Below are 20458 nucleotides of genomic sequence, written 5' to 3'. Positions count from 1 at the left end.
CATTACTAATGCTTTGCTTCTTAGACTTTACACACCTGAAACTTGCCTATAGCACTTATTCACTGCTGCTCTTATAGATGTGTAAGTTGCTTCCTTGTCCTCATTTGTAAGTCGCTTTGGATAAACGCGTCTGCTAAATGACTAAATGTAAATGTAAATGTAATTTTACTTTTTAGATAAGATTGCAAAGATGCATTGTTCATTTGATACCAAGCCTTCAGTTGTCATTTGTAAGAGATTTCTAAAGCATAAATAGTCCTCACTTTAGATTAGGTCACAAAACTGAATGAAGTTGATATAATAACACATTGATTAACAGAAACAATTAGTACATGCCTGAATAATAATAGATAAATGTTGATTTGAATAGTATATTAATCATTTACTCATTCTGAATGATCTTAACCCCCCCCCCCCCAACTCTTAAAAAAACAAATGATTAGTAAATAATGCAATACTTAAATTAGTCATAAAAAAATGTATTAGTTACAAAGTATGAAAGTATAATCATTAAGCACATTTTAAATGTGTTAAGAATAGAGCTTTTGTATCTGCAGTTATGAACTGCTTACTAACATCTATTAATGTAGAGTTAATGCCTAACAGATAATGAACTAAATATTTACTAATGCTCAATAGATGATTCATAGTGTGTAGTTATTTTAAAGTGTTACCAATTAACCTTGCTTAAGAGCATTGAAATTAAAAAGCCCATTTATTTTTTTATTACTTGAAAATAAAACCCATTTCATTTTCCAAAGCATCCTTGCTGGAATCAAAACCCCGGCCAATCACAATCCCATTAAAACGAATGAGTGTGGCTAAAATAAATTCCTCCAGCACCACCAAAACTTCTAGCCATCCTAACAAAGTCGCCTATCCTTCCTGTAACTGTTATAAAAATGTATAAAGGGGTTGACGAGAATATGTGGCAGTGGCATCAATATTGATGTGGGAGAAAGTCCCTGCAAAAACCCAGTTAAGCCACGGGGCATCAATATTGATGGTGCCCCGGGGCAACTCTCAGATAGTGATCACACTAAAGTGTGAGCATTTTATCATTACCCACCCGAAAGAAATGGAATGATTTGTAAACCTTCACCCCAAATTTGACATTTTAGATTCTGAAATGAGGATTTAAGTCCATTTCTCTAATTTGTATAATGATTCAGAACTTTGACTATACGTTTACTACGGTGGCCGAGAAAGCTTAACACGCTGCAATTTAAGAAAGCACATGCAATTACAAAAAATACCAGGAAATAATGAAACAATCTTCATCTATTTGACAGCACACGTGTTGCAAATTTGTCACAACACAAACAACTGAAGAAACGCACTGCGTATTCGTCACAACACAAACAACTGAAGAAACGCACTGCGTATTCGTCACAACACAAACAAGTGAAGAAACGCACTGCAAATTCGTCACAACACAAACATTTAAAGAAATGCACTGCAAATTCGTCACAACACAAACAACTGAAGAAACGCGCAGCAAATTTGTCACAACACAAACAACTGAAGAAATGCACTGCAAATTCGTCACAACACAAACAAGTGAAGAAACGCACTGCAAATTCGTCACAACACAAACAACTAAAGAAATGCACTACAAATTCGTCACAACACAAACAAGTGAAGAAACGCGCTGCAAATTCATCACAACACAAACAAGTGAAGAAATGCACTGCAAATTCGTCACAACACAAACAACTGAAGAAACGCGCAGCAAATTCGTCACAACACAAACAAGTGAAGAAATGCACTGCAAATTTGTCACAACACAAACAACTGAAGAAATGCACTACTAATTCGTCACAACACAAACAAGTGAACAAATGCGCGGCAAATTCGTCACAACACAAACAAGTGAAGAAATGCACTGCAAATTCGTCACAACACAAACAAGTGAAGAAATGCGCAGCAAATTCGTCACAACACAAACATTTAAAGAAATGCACTGCAAATTCATCACAACACAAACAAGTGAAGAAACGCACTGCAAATTCGTCACAACACAAACAACTAAAGAAATGCACTACAAATTCGTCACAACACAAACAAGTGAAGAAACGCACTGCAAATTCGTCACAACACAAACAACTGAAGAAACGCGCAGCATATTCATCACAACACAAACAAGTGAAAAAACGCACTGCAAATTCATCACAACACAAACAAGTGAAAAAACGCACAGCAAATTCGTCACAACACAAACAAGTGAAAAAACGCACTGCAAATTCGTCACAACACAAACAAGTGAAGAAACGCGCAGCAAATTCATCACAACACAAACAACTGAAGAAACGCGCAGCAAATTCATCACAACACAAACAAGTGAAAAAACGCACTGCAAATTCGTCACAACACAAACAACTGAAGAAATGCACTACAAATTCGTCACAACACAAACAACTGAAGAAACGCGCAGCAAATTCATCACAACACAAACAAGTGAAAAAACGCACTGCAAATTCGTCACAACACAAACAAGTGAAAAAACGCACTGCAAATTCGTCACAACACAAACAACTGAAGAAATGCGCAGCAAATTCGTCACAACACAAACAAGTGAACAAATGCGCGGCAAATTCGTCACAACACAAACAAGTGAAGAAATGCACTGCAAATTCGTCACAACACAAACAAGTGAAGAAATGCGCAGCAAATTCGTCACAACACAAACATTTAAAGAAATGCACTGCAAATTCATCACAACACAAACAAGTGAAGAAACGCACTGCAAATTCGTCACAACACAAACAAGTGAAGAAACGCACTGCAAATTCGTCACAACACAAACAAGTGAAGAAACGCACTGCAAATTCGTCACAACACAAACAACTAAAGAAATGCACTACAAATTCGTCACAACACAAACAAGTGAAGAAACGCACTGCAAATTCGTCACAACACAAACAACTGAAGAAACGCGCAGCATATTCATCACAACACAAACAAGTGAAAAAACGCACTGCAAATTCATCACAACACAAACAAGTGAAAAAACGCACAGCAAATTCGTCACAACACAAACAAGTGAAAAAACGCACTGCAAATTCGTCACAACACAAACAAGTGAAGAAACGCGCAGCAAATTCATCACAACACAAACAACTGAAGAAACGCGCAGCAAATTCATCACAACACAAACAAGTGAAAAAACGCACTGCAAATTCGTCACAACACAAACAACTGAAGAAATGCACTACAAATTCGTCACAACACAAACAACTGAAGAAACGCGCAGCAAATTCATCACAACACAAACAAGTGAAAAAACGCACTGCAAATTCGTCACAACACAAACAAGTGAAAAAACGCACTGCAAATTCGTCACAACACAAACAACTGAAGAAATGCGCAGCAAATTCGTCACAACACAAACAAGTGAAGAAATGCGCAGCAAATTCATCACAACACAAACAACTGAAGAAACGCGCTGCAAATTCATCACAACACAAACATGTGAAGAAACACACTGCAAATTCGTCACAACACAAACAAGTGAAAAAACGCACTGCAAATTCGTCACAACACAAACAAGTGAAAAAACGCACTGCAAATTCATCACAACACAAACAAGTGAAAAAACGCACAGCAAATTCGTCACAACACAAACAAGTGAAAAAACGCACTGCAAATTCGTCACAACACAAACAAGTGAAGAAATGCGCAGCAAATTCATCACAACACAAACAACTGAAGAAACGCGCAGCAAATTCATCACAACACAAACAAGTGAAAAAACGCACTGCAAATTCGTCACAACACAAACAACTGAAGAAACGCGCAGCAAATTCATCACAACACAAACAAGTGAAAAAACGCACTGCAAATTCGTCACAACACAAACAAGTGAAAAAACGCACTGCAAATTCGTCACAACACAAACAAGTGAAAAAACGCACTGCAAATTCGTCACAACACAAACAACTGAAGAAATGCGCAGCAAATTCGTCACAACACAAACAAGTGAAGAAATGCGCAGCAAATTCATCACAACACAAACAACTGAAGAAACGCGCTGCAAATTCATCACAACACAAACATGTGAAGAAACACACTGCAAATTCGTCACAACACAAACAAGTGAAAAAACGCACTGCAAATTCGTCACAACACAAACAAGTGAAGAAACGCACTGCAAATTCGTCACAACACAAACAAGTGAAGAAACGCACTGCAAATTCGTCACAACACAAACAAGTGAAAAAACGCACTGCAAATTCGTCACAACACAAACAAGTGAAGAAACGCACTGCAAATTGGAAACGGCGTTTCTTCAGTTGTTTGTGTTGTGACCAATTTGCAACACGTGCGCTGTCAAATGGATGAAGAATTTTTCATTATTTGCTGGTGCTTTTTGTAGTTGCATGTGCTTTCTTAAATTGCAGCGCGTTAAGCTTTCTCACCCATCGTAGTTTATATGTGCAACAACTAACAATAATGTGATTATTTACAATCATTTCCAAATAATCAGAGTATAATGTTTACATGAAACCTTCATTATTCTGATTATTTACTAAGAAGTGCTGCTATTTTTGATTTCCTTTTACATTATTTAGATAAACGTCACTTTTTAATCTATTTACATCACATTACACTGGTCCATATTGCCATTATGAAGGTGCATGTAAACACTGATACATTCTTTAATATTTTACTGAGGAAAAAAGGCCTTGGCTAGCCTAATTGAGCAGCCATTTTTTTTAATTTAGGGTCAGATATCACTATGAAGGGTGGCACGGTGGCTCAGTGATTAGCACTGTCACCTCTCAGCAAGAAGGTTGCTGGTTTGAGTCATAAAAATTGGCTGGACGGGTATCCGCAGTGTAAAACATATGCTGGAACAGTTGGCGGTTCATTCCGCTGTGGTGACCCCAGACAAATAAGGGACTAAGGTGAAGGAAAAGGAATGAATGAAATCACTATGAATTGTTCCCCCATATTGTGTTCAAATGCAATACTTAATACACATACTGTTTATAACAGTGGTTTGACTTTATACAGTGAGCAGTGATTACTGTTCTTCACAAAGCTACAGTATGGCTTTATTTACAGTGCTTTCCTCGTCTTGTTATGGAGTATTAACTGGTTTCATTGTTTCGAAAAAGAGCATCACGGGAAATTTGCTGAAATGTTTGTTTCTTTGTTCCACAGAATAAACTCATGAAAGTGAGCAAATTACTTCTTGCTTTTCCCCTTCAAGCTTGATATATTCTTGAATATAGAGTGCTTGGCATAAATGAGTACACCTCATTTTGAAAATCAATATTTTTATCCATTTCTCAATATACTTGGGAGCATTTGAACAAAACAGATCTATTAAATAGATATATTTTTTACAATGATACTTTAGTCACTGAACATTTTTAGAAATAGTAAGACAATACATTTAAATTCATGTAAAATTACAAACTACATAATCTCAACAAAACTATATATATTTTCTTTGTTGAGATTATGTAGTTTGTACAATATTTCCCCAATTTCTGTTTAAAGGAGAGAAGATTTTTTAACACATTTGTAAACATAATAGTTTTACAAACTCATTTCTAATAACTGATTTCTTTTATCTTTGCCCTGATGACAGTAAATAATATTTGACTAGACATTTTTAGACACTTCTATACAGCTTAAAGTGACATTTAAAGTCTTAACTAGGTTAATTAGGTTAACTAGGCAGGTTAGGGTAATTAGGAAAGTTATTGTATAATGATGGTTTGTTTTGTAGACTATCGAAAAAAAAATGAGCTTAAAGACGTCAATAACTTTGACCCTAAAATTGTTCATAAAAATTAATAACTGCTTTTATTCTAGCCAAAATAAAACAAATAAGACTTTCTCCAGAAGAAAAAATATTATATTTTTATTATCAGACATACTGTGAAAATTTCCTTGCTCTGTTAAACATCATTTGGGAAATATTTAAAAAAAGAAAAAAAAAATTCAAAGGGGGACTAATAATTCTGACTTCGACTATATATATATATATATATGGGTACATGCGGTACAGGTGAACTGCATAAACTAAATTGACCTGTAGTGTGTGTGTGAATGTGAGAGTGTACAGGTGTTTCCCAGTACTGGCTTGCGGCTGAAAGGGCATGCGCTGCACAAAAACATATGCTGGAATTGTTGGTAGTTCATTTCGCTGTGGCGACCCCAGATAAATAAGGGACTACGCCAAAAGAAAATTAATGAATGTATGAATTTTGCCAGTCCATGAAAATCACTACACAAATCACTCTAATATTGATTTGCTGATAACATTGACAACGCACGCACGCACGCACGCACGCACACACAAACACAAACACAGACACAAACACCAAGGCAAAACTATTAGCCCTCCTGTGAAATTATTTTCCCAAATGCTGTTTAAGGAAGATTTAACACATTTTTAAACATGATAGTTTCAATAACTAACTTTAATTAGCATATTTATATATAAACTCATTTATTATATATAATTTCCTAAGAGAGCTAATAATACAGACCTTAAAATTATGTTTAAAAATGTAAAAAACGCTTTTTTTTTTCTCCAGAAGAAAAAGTATAACAGGAAATACTGTCAAAATTTCCTTGTTCTGTTAAACATCATTCGAGAAATATTTGAACACGAACATAAATGTTCACAAGATGCTTAATAATTTTGTATGTACAGTATTGTATTAAATAATAGCAGTACAACGTGACTAACCAAAATAATTTATAGTAATAAAAATTATAGCAATCGTTTTTTACTGATACATGGCAAACAAATTACCAGTAGGTGCAGTAGATTCTCAGAAAACAAACAAGACCCAGCACTCATGATATGCAAGCTCTTAATGTTGTGCAATTGGGCAATTAGTTGAAATTTTGTGAAAAAACAGGTGTGAATGAGGTGGCCCCTATTTAAGGATGAAGGCCTGAAGCAAATGGGTCATTCAAGACGTTGTTCAGAAGAACAGCATACTTTGATTAAAAAGAGGGGAGAGGGGAAAGAGTGGGGAAAACCTATTAAGATCTATCAAAATGGATTGTAGAATAACCAGAATGGCAAAGGCTAAGCCAATGATGAGCTCCAGGATGATCAAAAACAGACTGGAGTCACCTGTAAGTATTGTGACAGTTAGAAGACGTCTGTGTGAAGCTAATCTATTTTCAAGAATCCTCTGCAAAGTCCCTCTGTTGAAAAAAGGCACGTGCAGATGAGGTTACAATTTGCCAAACACACCAACTGGCCTAAAGAGAAATGGAGGAACATTTTGTGGACTGATGAGAGTAAAACTGTTGTTTTTGGGTCCTAGGGCCACAGACAGTTTATGAAACGACCCCCGAAAATCATGGTGCAAGCATAATGATATGGGTGTGTTTCTCCTACTATGGTGTTGGGCCTATTTATTGCATACCAGGGATCATGGATCAGTTTGCATATGTCAAAATACATGAAGAGGTCATGTTGCCTTATGCTGAAGATGACATACCCTTAAAATGATTGTTTCAACAAGACAATGACCCCAAACACACTAGTAAATGAGCAAAGTCTTGGTTCCAAACCAACAAAATTAATGTTATGGAGTGGCCAGCCCAATCCCCGGACCTTAATCCAATCAAGAACATGTGGGGTGATATCAAAAATGCTGGATCTGAAGCAAAACCAAGAAATGTAATTGGATTGTGAAATGTTGTTAAAGAATCATGGAGTGGAATAACAGCTGAAAGGTGCCACAAGTTGGTTGACTCCATGCCACACAGATGTGAAGCAGTTATAAAAACTGTGGTCATACAAGTCAATATTAGTTTAGTGATTCACAAGATTGCTAAATCCAAGAAACAAAAACGTTTGTAAAAAATTGTTCTGAGATTGTAGTCAACGGCAGACCCTGCTATTTTTTTTTAAACACACCCCTTTTAACTAATTGCCCAATCGCACAGCCTTAAGAGCTTGCATATAATGAATGCTGGGTCTTGTTTGTTTTCTGAGAATCTACTGCACCTACTTGTAATTTGTTTGCCATGTATCAAATAAAAAATATACTGCAAACCTGGATTATTCTGGTTAGTCACGTTGTACTGCTATTATTTAGAACAATACTGTATAATAATAACTGTGTCTTTATATATACAGCATACACACACATTATATTTTATACTATAAAACATTTATTCACTTTAAAGAAAAATCTAATCAAATAATAATAAATGGAGATCTGAGAGAGCTCTAGTCTCTTCTAGAAAGGCCGTGTGTTTTTTGTTCTCCATTAGCTCAGTTGTTTATTTGGGTTCACTCTAAGGCTTTATGAGTCACATTCTGAACTGATGCCCAGTGACACACTTTGCATTAAGAGTTCACTGATCCTGGTCAATTCTATAAGAGTGGACAGAGCGATTAAAGCGTCCCGGATTCGCAGGGTTTTTCTTGGCTGCGTGTTTGCAGGCGTATTTCCCTGGGGGCTTTTCTTCTTCCCGTTTCATTATGATTTCCATACTCCACATTAATGATATCATGCTCTCGGTGTTGCCGACTCCTCTGCTGGAGCACAGATATGATTACAGTGATGCAGTTTCTGGGTCAGTAAGTTAAATATTTCAGATGGTTTATTTTTAGGCACGTCTGTTTCCACTTTGTGCTCGTTCTCCCCCCCACCATCGTTTTGGCTTCCCTCAGTTTCTCTCGACCCCCCTTCCTTTCTGGCTGTCTTGGCTTTAGGCACCATTTGACCTAGAAAGTCATCATCACATGGCCTTAAGGTCTGTCAATGTTACCCAGAATCTGGATGTGCCATTAGCACAAAGAGTGGCGTGGGGAGGTTTAGGAGCTTTTTCATCTTGGTTCAAATGTGCTGTGGTCCATTTGTGCATGAAAATGCTTAGGTTTATTTAAAAGCATTTCTTTTGCATTAAATGGTGTTTTTAATTAAATGGCATATCATTAGACAGGGATGTTACATTCAGAAGTCGAACTGAAAAATTCATGAAATTCATATTTTATTAGCATTTAATGTGTCCCCCTTTTAGCTGTAATGACAGCTGAGATGAGCAAAACCTGATGATCCACATGCACAAAGAGAATTAACTCAACTATGTGCTTTCTTTTGATTAAAACAACGGAAATAATACCACACATACATACTGTATAAACAGTTACAGTCAGAATTATTATCCCCCCTGTTTATTTTTTTATACCCAATTTTTGTTTAACAGAGAGAAGATTTTTTTTCTCAACACATTTCTAAACAGTTTTAATAACTCATCTCTAATAACTGATTTATTTTATCTTTGCCATGATGACAGTAAATAATATTTGACTAGATATTTTACAAGACACTTCTATACAGCTTAAAGTGACATTTCAAGGTTTAACTAGATTATTTGGTTAAGGTTGGGATAATTAGGCAAGTTATTGTAACGATGGTTTGTTCTGTAGACAGTCGAAAAAAAAAATTGCTTAAAGGCGCTAATAATTTTGACCCTAAAATGTTTTTAAAAAAAATTCAAAACTACTTTTATTCTAGCTGAAATAAAACAAATAAAACTTTCTCCAGAAGAAAAAATATTATCAGACATACTGTGAAAATTTATTGGCAGTGATTTTTTTATGTAATGTAGTGTAAAATTTATGTAGTGCGAGTAAAAGTATATATGTTGTAAATATTACTTAAGTATGAGTAAAAGTAGCCCTTTTAAAAGTACTCAAGAGTAGTGAGTAGTGAGTATTACACTGTAAAAAGCTGGTGCATTTACATGTAATTTGTGGTTTAAACGTAACATTCTGTAGTGCATCTAGTTATTGCCCAGCAGGCACGTTAATATTAGGTTAGATTTAGGTTGTGATGTCAGGTGACCAAAATTCAACGTCTAGCCAGCGTCTAAGGACAATGTTATTTTGATGTCCATTAATGTTGTCAAATGATGTTGATATTTGGTTGATTTTAGGTTGTTAGAAAGTGAACAAAATCCAACATTGAGCCACCATCTTAAACCAACGTCATATTGATGTCAAATACTGACATTTATTCGTCAGGTATGGCAAACAAAATCTAATGTCTGATAGACGTCATAGTGGTAACATCCACACAATGTCAAGCTGTAACATCCTTAGACGTTAATATTTGGTTGATTTTAGGTTGAACGTTGGACATTGACGTCTGCCTGACATTGAGTTCTGATGTCAACTTGATTTTCATTTTCAAACAAAATGCAACGTTCCCACAACATTGGGGTACAACGTATGTCTGACATTAAGTTGAAGTCTTGTGGTTGCTGGGTGTTTAAGGCCATTTCGGTCATCATACAGTAAACATCTGTCACTTTCTCATCAGTGACATGCATCTAAACAGTCTCTGGGTCAATGTGTGTAAAGCTTTTGGACATCTTCTTGGACACTTTTACTGCTTCCAAACAGTTTGCAGCAATTATAAATCTCCATGTCATTAGGTAGTTCATTATGATGCGATTTACCTTATGTGTGATTTGATTGGACAGGAATCACAGGACTGATTTTTCTAATCCCCATAGACAAGAAAAAGGTATAGTGACTGCAGGTTGAAGGAAAGTAGTAGAGTAAAAATACTGATACTGCACTAAAAATTTACTCAAGGGAAAGTAGAAGTACACATTTTTAAAAATACTTAGTAAATTACAATTCCTGAGGAAAAGCTACTCAATTACAGTAATTTGAGTATTTGTAATTAGTTACTTTCCACCACTGCTTTTAAATAAACACTAAATAGTTGTTTTAATAAATACTTTTTAAATAAATTTAAAAAATTTTAAATCTAAATTATATACATTTCTCTCACTCTCTCTCTTTGTTTTTAACAATAATTTTACAATAGACTAAATAAAAAATAAATAAATAATTACTTATAGTACTATTCATTCAATCAATCATTTCCCTTCGGCTTAGTCCCGTATTTATCAGGGTCAAACCGCCAACTATTCCAGCGTACGTTTTACACAGTGGATGCCCTTCCAGCCACAACCCAGTAATGGCTCTATACACACTCATTCACACACACTCATACACTACGGACAATTTAGTTTGTTTAAACAGAAATGTCACCTGGTCCAGCTGGGACTCGAAACAGTGACCATTTTGCTGTGAGGCGACAGTGCTAATCAGTGAGCCACCACGCAGCCCTTATAGTACTAGTTCAACTAAAATAAGTACTAATTATTTTCTTCTTACTTTTAAAAAAATTTACATAGAATATTATTAACACAGATCTTAATGATTCATTTGACATTTTGTACTAAATCTACATAATTTTTATTTTTATATTTTATAATTCTACATTATATATTTTGAATAAATACATATTTAAGTGCTAATTAAAATAAACATGAACATATTGTTGAGAAAAGATAATACTTAAAATTTGTAAATGATCTAATTTGCACAAATTATTATAATTTATTCTAACTTTTAATGATTATCTAAATTAATTAGTTTGACTAAAAACAAATTTAGCACTAAAAATAAAACCACATAACTAGAAGTCACCACAATAGTTGTTAATTAATGATCAACATTTTTATATTTACATTACATACAGAATTTTATATGGCGCTCTAAAAAAAATAGGGGAGATTGGGGACGAAAGCAAAATTTTAATTTTTTTTTATTATTTTAAAATATAATGTTATTAGCAGAAATATATTTTTGCAGTGGTTACGAACTCACAAGACTGGTCTATCAAAATCAGGTGTTATTTTATATCAGTGTAGAACAATTCCACAGTTCACTTTAAACAAAAGTTGCACATGGTTATCCTGTCAGCAGGGATGACATTAACACACGGGTGGGTCAAAAGTAACACAACAATACTTGCTAGATTTACTGGCTTAATCTTGTTTATTTTAAATATATCTGACTATGACCTTGTTAATGTTCACTGCAAACATATTTTTTGTAAAAAAAAAAACACAAAACGGCATTTTTATTTTAAATTTTAGCTCCATCAAATGTTCTAAAAGCAGCCCAACAATGAAAATGTTACAATTTTCTATAATTAAAAAAATATATATATTATTTTAGGCAATAATTCAATTCAATTGAATTTCAATTCACCTTTATTTGTATAGCGCTTATACAATGTAGATTGTGTCAAACCAGCTTCACATAAAAGGTCATAGTAAATTGGAACAGTGTAGTTCAGTTTGTAGTGTTTAAGTTCAGTTCAGTTTAGCTCAGTTCAGTGTGGTTTAAAAATCACCACTGAGTCCAAACACTGAAGAGCAAAACCAACGATGCGCAGCTCTACAGATCCCGAACCATGCAAGCTAGTGGCGACAGCGGAGAGGGAAAAAAAAAAAAACTTCACTAATTGGCGAAAGTGAAGAAAAAAAAACCTTGAGAGAAACCAGACTCAGTTGGGCACGGCCATTTTAATAAGCATTAATATTATAAAACATTTGAGTCAAAACACTGGAAGTGAACAATAAGGTTTGTCTATTAGCAGTGTGGCATAAATAACACTGTTACTTTCGTCCCCACAGGAAACTGGAAAAGTTTTAAACTAGAAAAACTCTGAGATTTCTAACCCTAGGATGTGTTACTGCACTAAATACTGAAATTCGGACCTAACTGTGGGACACAATCCCGAAATCAGCTAATATTTGGCAGCTCCATCAAGGGTTGCAAGCTGAATGTGCTATTACAGCCTGGAAAGCAAAGGTTGTCAGGGCTTTGAGAAAATCGCTTTGCCACTTCATCCCTGCTATCAAAGTATTTTTATTAAATAACGAAAATTAAAAATCATTTAAAATATACATTAAATATATTTTCAATTATGATTCTGTTTTATTTTAACATCTAAAACCATTTTTATAAAATATTTAAATTTCATGTTTATTTAGTGTCCAAGTAATTTTATTTTATTTTTATAAAGTTTTGAATCACAGACTTCATGCGCAAACTCCACACAGAAATGCCAACTGACCCAGTCGCGTCCTTCTTGCTGTGAGACAACAGTGCTAACCTCTGAGCCACCGTGCCGCCAGCTTCATAAATGATTGTAGCTTTAAGTTTTACCTAACTCCTGATGAATTTTGCATGCAAAGACCCTCACATTAAGGCATGTACTTGACAAATAAACAGTGCATGGCCTCTGCAGAGCTGCACATTGATTGCTGATCTCTGTGTGGAGCCGCAGTGACACCAGCACTGATGGATCTACATTAGATCACAGTCATATTCTATCGAGTCGATCTGTACAGTAAGGGCAGGGTAATTGTTGCACAGATGACATGCCATTGAACTGTTAAGAGAAAGGGAATGAGTTGAGATGAGATACAGCGCTCGGTCCTCGTGGCCTTTAGGCAAATTTCCTATCATGTGTTCTCCACACTTCATTTCGACAATTGATCACATCTGCCACTGTATGCTGTGAGCAGTTACGATCTGCATGTTTGATCAATTAACTGTTTTTAAAAGAGTAGTTCACCCAAAACTGAGGGATCAGAAGATATCAGGATCAAATACACCATTAAACAGACTATTTTCTGTCAGCTTACGTCACACAGATTTGGCCATAGGAGAAATGGTCATGTCCAACTGAGCCTGGTTTCTCTCAAGGTTTTTTTTTTAATTCTTCACTTTCACCCATTGGTGAAGCTTTTTCCTCGCTGCTGTTGCCACTGGCTTGCAAGGTTCGGGATCTGTAGAGCTGTTCATCAATGGATTTGCTCTTCAGTGTTTGGACTCTCAGTAGTGAATATTAAACCACACTGAACTGAGCTAAACTGAACTGAACTTAAACACTGAAAACTGACACTGTTTCAATTTACTATGACAATCTACATTGTAAAAGCGCTATCCAAATAAAGGTGAATTGAACTGAATACCAGTGGTGTTTGGTGCCGCTGCTGTGCGTATACAGTTGAAGTCAGAATTAATAATGAATTTTTATTCAAAATGATGTTTAACAGAGCAAGGAATTTTTCACAGTGTTTCCTATAACATTTTTTCTTCTGGTGAAAGTCTTATTTGTTTTATTTTGGCTAGAATAAATGCAGTTTTTAATTTTTAAAAAGTAATTTTAAGGTCAATATTATTATCCCCCCTAAGCAATTATATATTTTTTGATTGTCTACAGAACAAACCATTGTTATACAATGTCTTGCTTAATTATGCTAGCTTGCCTAGTTAAGGCTTAAAATTGCACTTTAATGGCCCGTTTCCACTGAGTGGTATGGTACGGTACGCTTTTATGGCCGTTTCCACTGTCAAAAGGTACCTAAAAGCAAACCATACCGTACCACTTTTTGGGTACCCTTTGCAAAGGGTACCTAGCATGGCAAAAGGGTAAGCAAAAGGCAGAGCTAGACATGCAGCTGAACGCTATTGGTTTACAGAGATACGTCACTCGCTTGTAGACAAGCCAGAATGAAAACAAAGGAACAGCCATGTTTTAAATACACAGCCGAGACATTTACACTGTAATATATAGTTGAAGTCAGAATTATTAGCCCCCCTTTAAATTTTCTTTTCTTTTTAAAATATTTCCCAAATAATGTTTACAAGGAAATTTTCACAGTATGTCTGATAATATTTTTTCTTCTGGAGAAAGTCTTATTTGTTTTATTTCGGCTAGAATAAAAGCAGTTTCGAATGTTTTTATGAACCATTTTAAGGACATAATTATTAGTCCCTTTAAGCTATATTTTTTCGATAGTCTACAAAACAAACCATCATTATACGATAACTTGCCTAATTACCCTAACTTGCCTAGTTAACCTAATTAACCTAGTTAAGCCTTTAAATGTCACTTTAAGTTGAATAGAAGTGTCTTGAAAAATATCTAGTCAAATATTATTTACTGTCATCATGGAAAAGATTAAATAAAAAAAAAAAAAATAGATATGAGTTCTCAAAACTATTATTTAGAAATGTGTAAAAAAAAAAAATCTTCTCTCCAATAAACAGAAACGGGAAAAAAATAAATAGGGGGGCGAATAATTCAGGGGGGCTAATAATTCTGACTTCAACTGTATATATAATAACGAGCCATGGTTTCACATTCTTGCTTGCGATCATGAGTGTCTATATTTAAAAATATTTGTCTATATTAATAACATGCGCGTGATTATTGAAGTGCTTCTGACATTTGATCCTGTCAGAAACGAACAAACACGAGACTGACGCGTGAAAAAACAAAGGAGAATCCCGGAAAAACAAAGGAGCAACTGATTCTTTTACCAACTTAAAACATGAACAAACTGCCATGTTTAACTACTATCATCGCCTTTTGGACTCTTATGAACTCAGAATGACGGAATTACGCTCTGACAAGAGGCTACACGTGCTGTGAAGAAAAAAATACAGATAAGAGGTTTGCACTGACTGAGGGCTATATGTTTCATGTTGTTTTTGAAACCAAATAAGGACTAAATGTATGCTGCGTGTAGTTTTTCTGTAATTGGCAACGTATCGGAGACTGTAAGAGTCTGTATGTGTTCATATATGTTGCATTTATTTATTTATTTTATGTAACCGCAGACGTTACAGTAGGCTATTTCGCATCACTGAGCTACAATTATAATCAAATTATGTTCATAGAAAGGTTAGTAATGAACATGTATACACATGTATTTGTGTATTAAGCATTTGTTTTGTGAGAAGTGCTTCTTATATGATATGTGAACGAACCGTACAGCTTTACTGTAGACATTCTCAAGCGAGAATGACATCGACTGAAACTTTCTGTCATACACCACACCCACCAAAAGTTTACCAATGGTACTTTTTTAGCAGTGGAAATGCAAACCTGATAAAGGTGACCCGTACCGTACTGTACCACTCACTGGAAATGGGCCAAAAGCTGAATACTTGTCTCCTGAAAAATATCTAGTAAAATTTTATGTACGGTCATCATGGCAAAGATAAAATGGGCGACCCGCCTAAGTAAAGTCTATGTGTGGGAAGCACTGAATAAAAAAATCATCCATGCCATTTATCACTTCCTTTGTGAAACAGCTTTTTTATGTGTCTCTACTTGATGATTCACAGGAAGCTGGAATTTAAAAGTACAGCCTTGTGCCAGTTTTCCTTGTAGTTTTAGTAGATAAAGTTTCCTTCGGCTTAGTCCCTGATTTATAAAGTGTCACCACAACAGAATTCTAAATTCAGTACTAATTTTCAGCAATAAAATAAATTAATAGTAATAAAGAAGAGTTATATCCAAACACACGTCATATTCTTCTGCCCCATTATTGATGCATACGTCTCCAAAACCTGACCTGACAACTGAAAAAAGCTTCCCAGGATGAGGCATAGAGGCAGTGGTTTTTATATTTATGTAGAAAATAATAATTTTGTAACATTTTAATTCCTAATTTTTTAAACATTTCTAAAGATATTTGTGTGTTGTTGTACATCCTGTGTGTATTAAGCAATGTGTAAACGTCGCACAGGCGCATAATTAACACGTTCTGCACTGGATTTTAGACCAGTTTCAGTTGGTCAATGGCATGGTTTGTAAAAGCACCTTAACACACCTCCTTTATAGACCAGCACGCCCATGAGTCCACAAAGAGGCCCATAAGGGCGCAAATGGATTTGCTATTTAAACAACGTAGGTCTAAAAATAGCAACAAATCTCACCAAATACGTCTTGCCCTTTATTGCGCTGGGTGTATGACAAGGCCCCAAGCCTCTTGAGCAAGGCACTGATCCCCCAACTACTCCACAGTTTTAGGTAAGTAACTTGTAAAAAAAAAAAAAATCGATTACAAAATACTGATTACTACTCAAATTGTAATTTGATTACATTACTAATTACTTAATGTAACAAGTAATCAGATTACTAATTACTTAACTTTAAAGTTACTTTTCAAAACATTAAAATATCCCTATGAATTTTATTACTTTATTACTGAATATTACTTTTGGCAATTTAATATTCACTGAAAAACATTACAAAGGGTTGGTCACAGCAGCTTGACATATTCAAAAGAGCTAAAGAGATAGTTCGCACAAAACTTTAAATTCTCCCATCATTTACTTGTTCCAAACCCGTTTGTCTATTTTTTAAAACAAATGAAGGACATGAAGAAACCTGGATACTTGTAACCACTGACATCCATAGTATGAAAAAGCACTGCAGTGTTCTTGTCTTAGGTAATTAGTCTACCGAAATTTGTATATTCCTTACAAAGTATGAAGTTGATGCAATATGCACACGTCCAAAAGAAGCGATATGTGAATGGACATTTGTTTCTTCTAAATACTATATTTGTAAAGTAGGTAACATAATTACATTGACTTTAGTAACTGTAATCAAATTACATACAGTTGAAGTCAGAATTATTAGCAACCTCTTGAATTTTTTTTTCTTTTTTAAAAATTCCCAAATGATGTTTAACAGAGAAAGAAAATTTCCACAGTATGTCTGATAATATTTTTTCTTCTGGAGAAAGTCTTTATAGGTCTTTATTTGTTTTATTTCGGCTAGAATAAAATCAGTTATTAACTTTTTAAACACCATTTTAAGGTCAATATTATTAGCTTCTTTAAGCTATATATTTTTCCAATTGTCTATAGAACAAACCATCATTATACAATAACTTGCCTAATTACCCTAACCTGCCTAGTTAATCTAATTAACCTAGTTAAGATTAGATCAGATTAGATTCAACTTTATTGTCATTACACATGTACAAGTACAAGGCAACGAAATGCTGTTTAGGTCTAACCAGCAGTGCAATAGCAGCTAGTGCAGGATATAGGTATAAGTTATAAAGTGCAGTTATAGAAAAACTATGGTAATATTTACAGATGGATGTACTATGAACATTATATACAGGTTGTATTAAACCTTAAACCTTTAAATGTCACTTTAAGCTGTATACAAAAGTCTTGAAAATATCTAGTCAAATATTATTTACTGTCATCATGGCAAAGATAAAATAAATCAGTTATTAGAAATGAGTTATTAAAACTATTATGGTTATAAATGTGTTAAAAATCTCTCTGTTAAACAGAAATTGGGGAGCAAAAAATAAACGGGGGATAATAATTCAGGGGGGCTAATAATTCTGACTTCAACTACACATGTAAAATGTAATTCGTTACATTACCGCATTCCTCAGAAATGTAATTAGATTACAGTAACACGTTACTGTGGAATGTACACTCTGCTACTCCACTGGTACAGCAGAAATAGCTACCAGGGACTAAAAACCCATTTAACTTAATTTACTAACAGAACTTAATTCATCTACACTTTGATCTTTGAATTTGCAGACAGTTTTCATTTATACCATTACACATTACATGATAGACGATAAGCAAGAGGGCAAAATAACTAAAAGTTAACCAAAAAAAAACGTATTTTTATACATTTTTACCATCAGGTTTGACACTTCGAATGCCCTCAAATGCCATCTTAGCCTTTGCGTCTTGATAACTGGCTTTCAAAAGCGTAATTAATTGCAATTGTAGCATGAAGTTGAACACCAGAGAGAATCGAGGGGCCCGTCTGCTCATCATAAATTACACATGCACCGAATTCATTAGTCTGTGTACTGTTTTGTCTTGTGCCCTCAGCGTTTTTCATCGCAGACACGCAGCGATTTGAAGCCGGTGCCACAGAGCTTGATTGTGTCTGTGCCAGTGCCTCACAGAAGCCCTATCCAACTTCTCACCTGCAGCATTATGTTGTGTGGATCTCACTCAAGGGTAATTGGGAACTCACATTCTGGGACCGGCTCTGGCTTTGTTGGCCCGGTCGGGTGCACTGACCCGGATGTGTGAGGTCGCAGTCATGTTAATTGGCGCGGGGTGTTGCAGCTGCATGATTCGCCGTGTTTTTCCACGAGTCTGTGCGTGTGGAAATTGCCCATCGGAGTGAATAAATCTGTTTGCAAAGGACAGCAAAACACTATTAGAAGCAAAAACACATGCTGATTTTAAAAGAATTCAATTATTTGTGAGCAAGTGCACATTCAGCAGTGTAAAAAGTACTCAAAAAGGGTCAAAGTAAAAATTTTAAACAGCTAAAACACTTGAGTATAAGGAAAAAGTAGTTTTAAACTGTACTAAACAAGTATTAAACACTATTTTAATTACATTAAAAATAAAAAAGAAGAAATTCTTGTTTCTTCGTGTTGAATTTTCCTCTAACACAAAGTTATGAATAAAATATCTTTTATAATTTGTCAATTAAATTTGGGTTAATCAATTTGTTGGGTTAATGCTGAAAAATACAGTTGAAGTCAGAATTATTAGCCCCCTTGAATTATTAACCCGCCTGTTTATTTTTTTCTCCAATTTCTGTTTAACAGGGAAAAGATTTCTTCAACACATTTCTAAACACAATAGTTTTAATAACTCATTTATAATAACTGATTTATTTTTATCTTTGCCATGATGACAGTAAATAATATTTGACTAGATATTTTTCAAGACACTTATATACAGCTTAAAGTGACATTTAAAGGCTTAACTAGGTTAATTAGGTTACCAATGCAGGTTAGGGTAATTAGGCAAGTTATTGTATAACGATGGTTTGTTCTGTAGACTATTTTAAAAATATATATAGCTTAAAAGGGCTAATAATTTTGACCTTAAAATGGATTTTTAAAAAATTAAAAACTGCTTATAAAACACTGAAATAAAACAAGTAAGACTTTCTTCAGAAGAAAAAAATATTATAGGAAATACTGTGAAAATTTCCTTGCTCTGTTAAACATCATTTGGGAAATATTTAAAAAAAAAAAAAAATCATTCAAAGGGGGGTTAATAATTCTGACTTCAACTTTATATTAAAAAACTACATCAAGTGCAAAGAACAACAATAAAAATCTAGCAAAGTGGAAGGCAAAAATATAGTGCCTAAAATGATATTCTGTCTTTTTTATATATCTTATGTACTGATAACACTTTAGTTTACATCAAAATTCATGCCATTTACTACTGGCTTATTACCTGCCTATTATTAAGATATTAACTGTTCACTAGTAGTTAAAAAGTATGATCTTATTCTGCACTCCCAAAACCTAAACCCATTTTCTACCATTCTAACTTTTAATAAACAGCTAATTAGAATTAGTTAATGGTTTGTTGCAACCCAGGCTCATTCTGATTATGTACCCCTATATACATTTCTGGAGAGCGCCAAATACATCCCAGGAGGTATGTTTTTTTGCAGTTTTTGTTTTCATGAATCCCCCAGAGGCCATTGTGTATGCTTTTTGAGATCCCAAATTTCTCTCGTGACTACCATTTGCGCCTGTTCTTAAAGAGGCCGCTGTCGATTGACCGATTGACTGACTAACCCTCCTCCTTCCCTAAGCCCAAACCATAGTGTTTTCAAAAGCACTGATTGATCCGCACACCCACTTCCCCCTAAACTCAACCAACAGTATTCTCAAAAGCAATCCAGAAAAAGAAAAGCCCTGTTTTTTCCACGTTTTCTGATTTTACCACATTCTCACCCTGTTATTTACTTCAATATTTTAT

The sequence above is a fragment of the Danio aesculapii genome, chromosome 16 (genome assembly GCF_903798145.1).
Source record: "Danio aesculapii chromosome 16, fDanAes4.1, whole genome shotgun sequence".
Taxonomy (NCBI): Eukaryota; Metazoa; Chordata; class Actinopteri; order Cypriniformes; family Danionidae; genus Danio; species Danio aesculapii.
The sequence above is the reverse complement of the archived record's forward strand: the minus strand, read 5'-3'. Positions refer to the sequence as shown.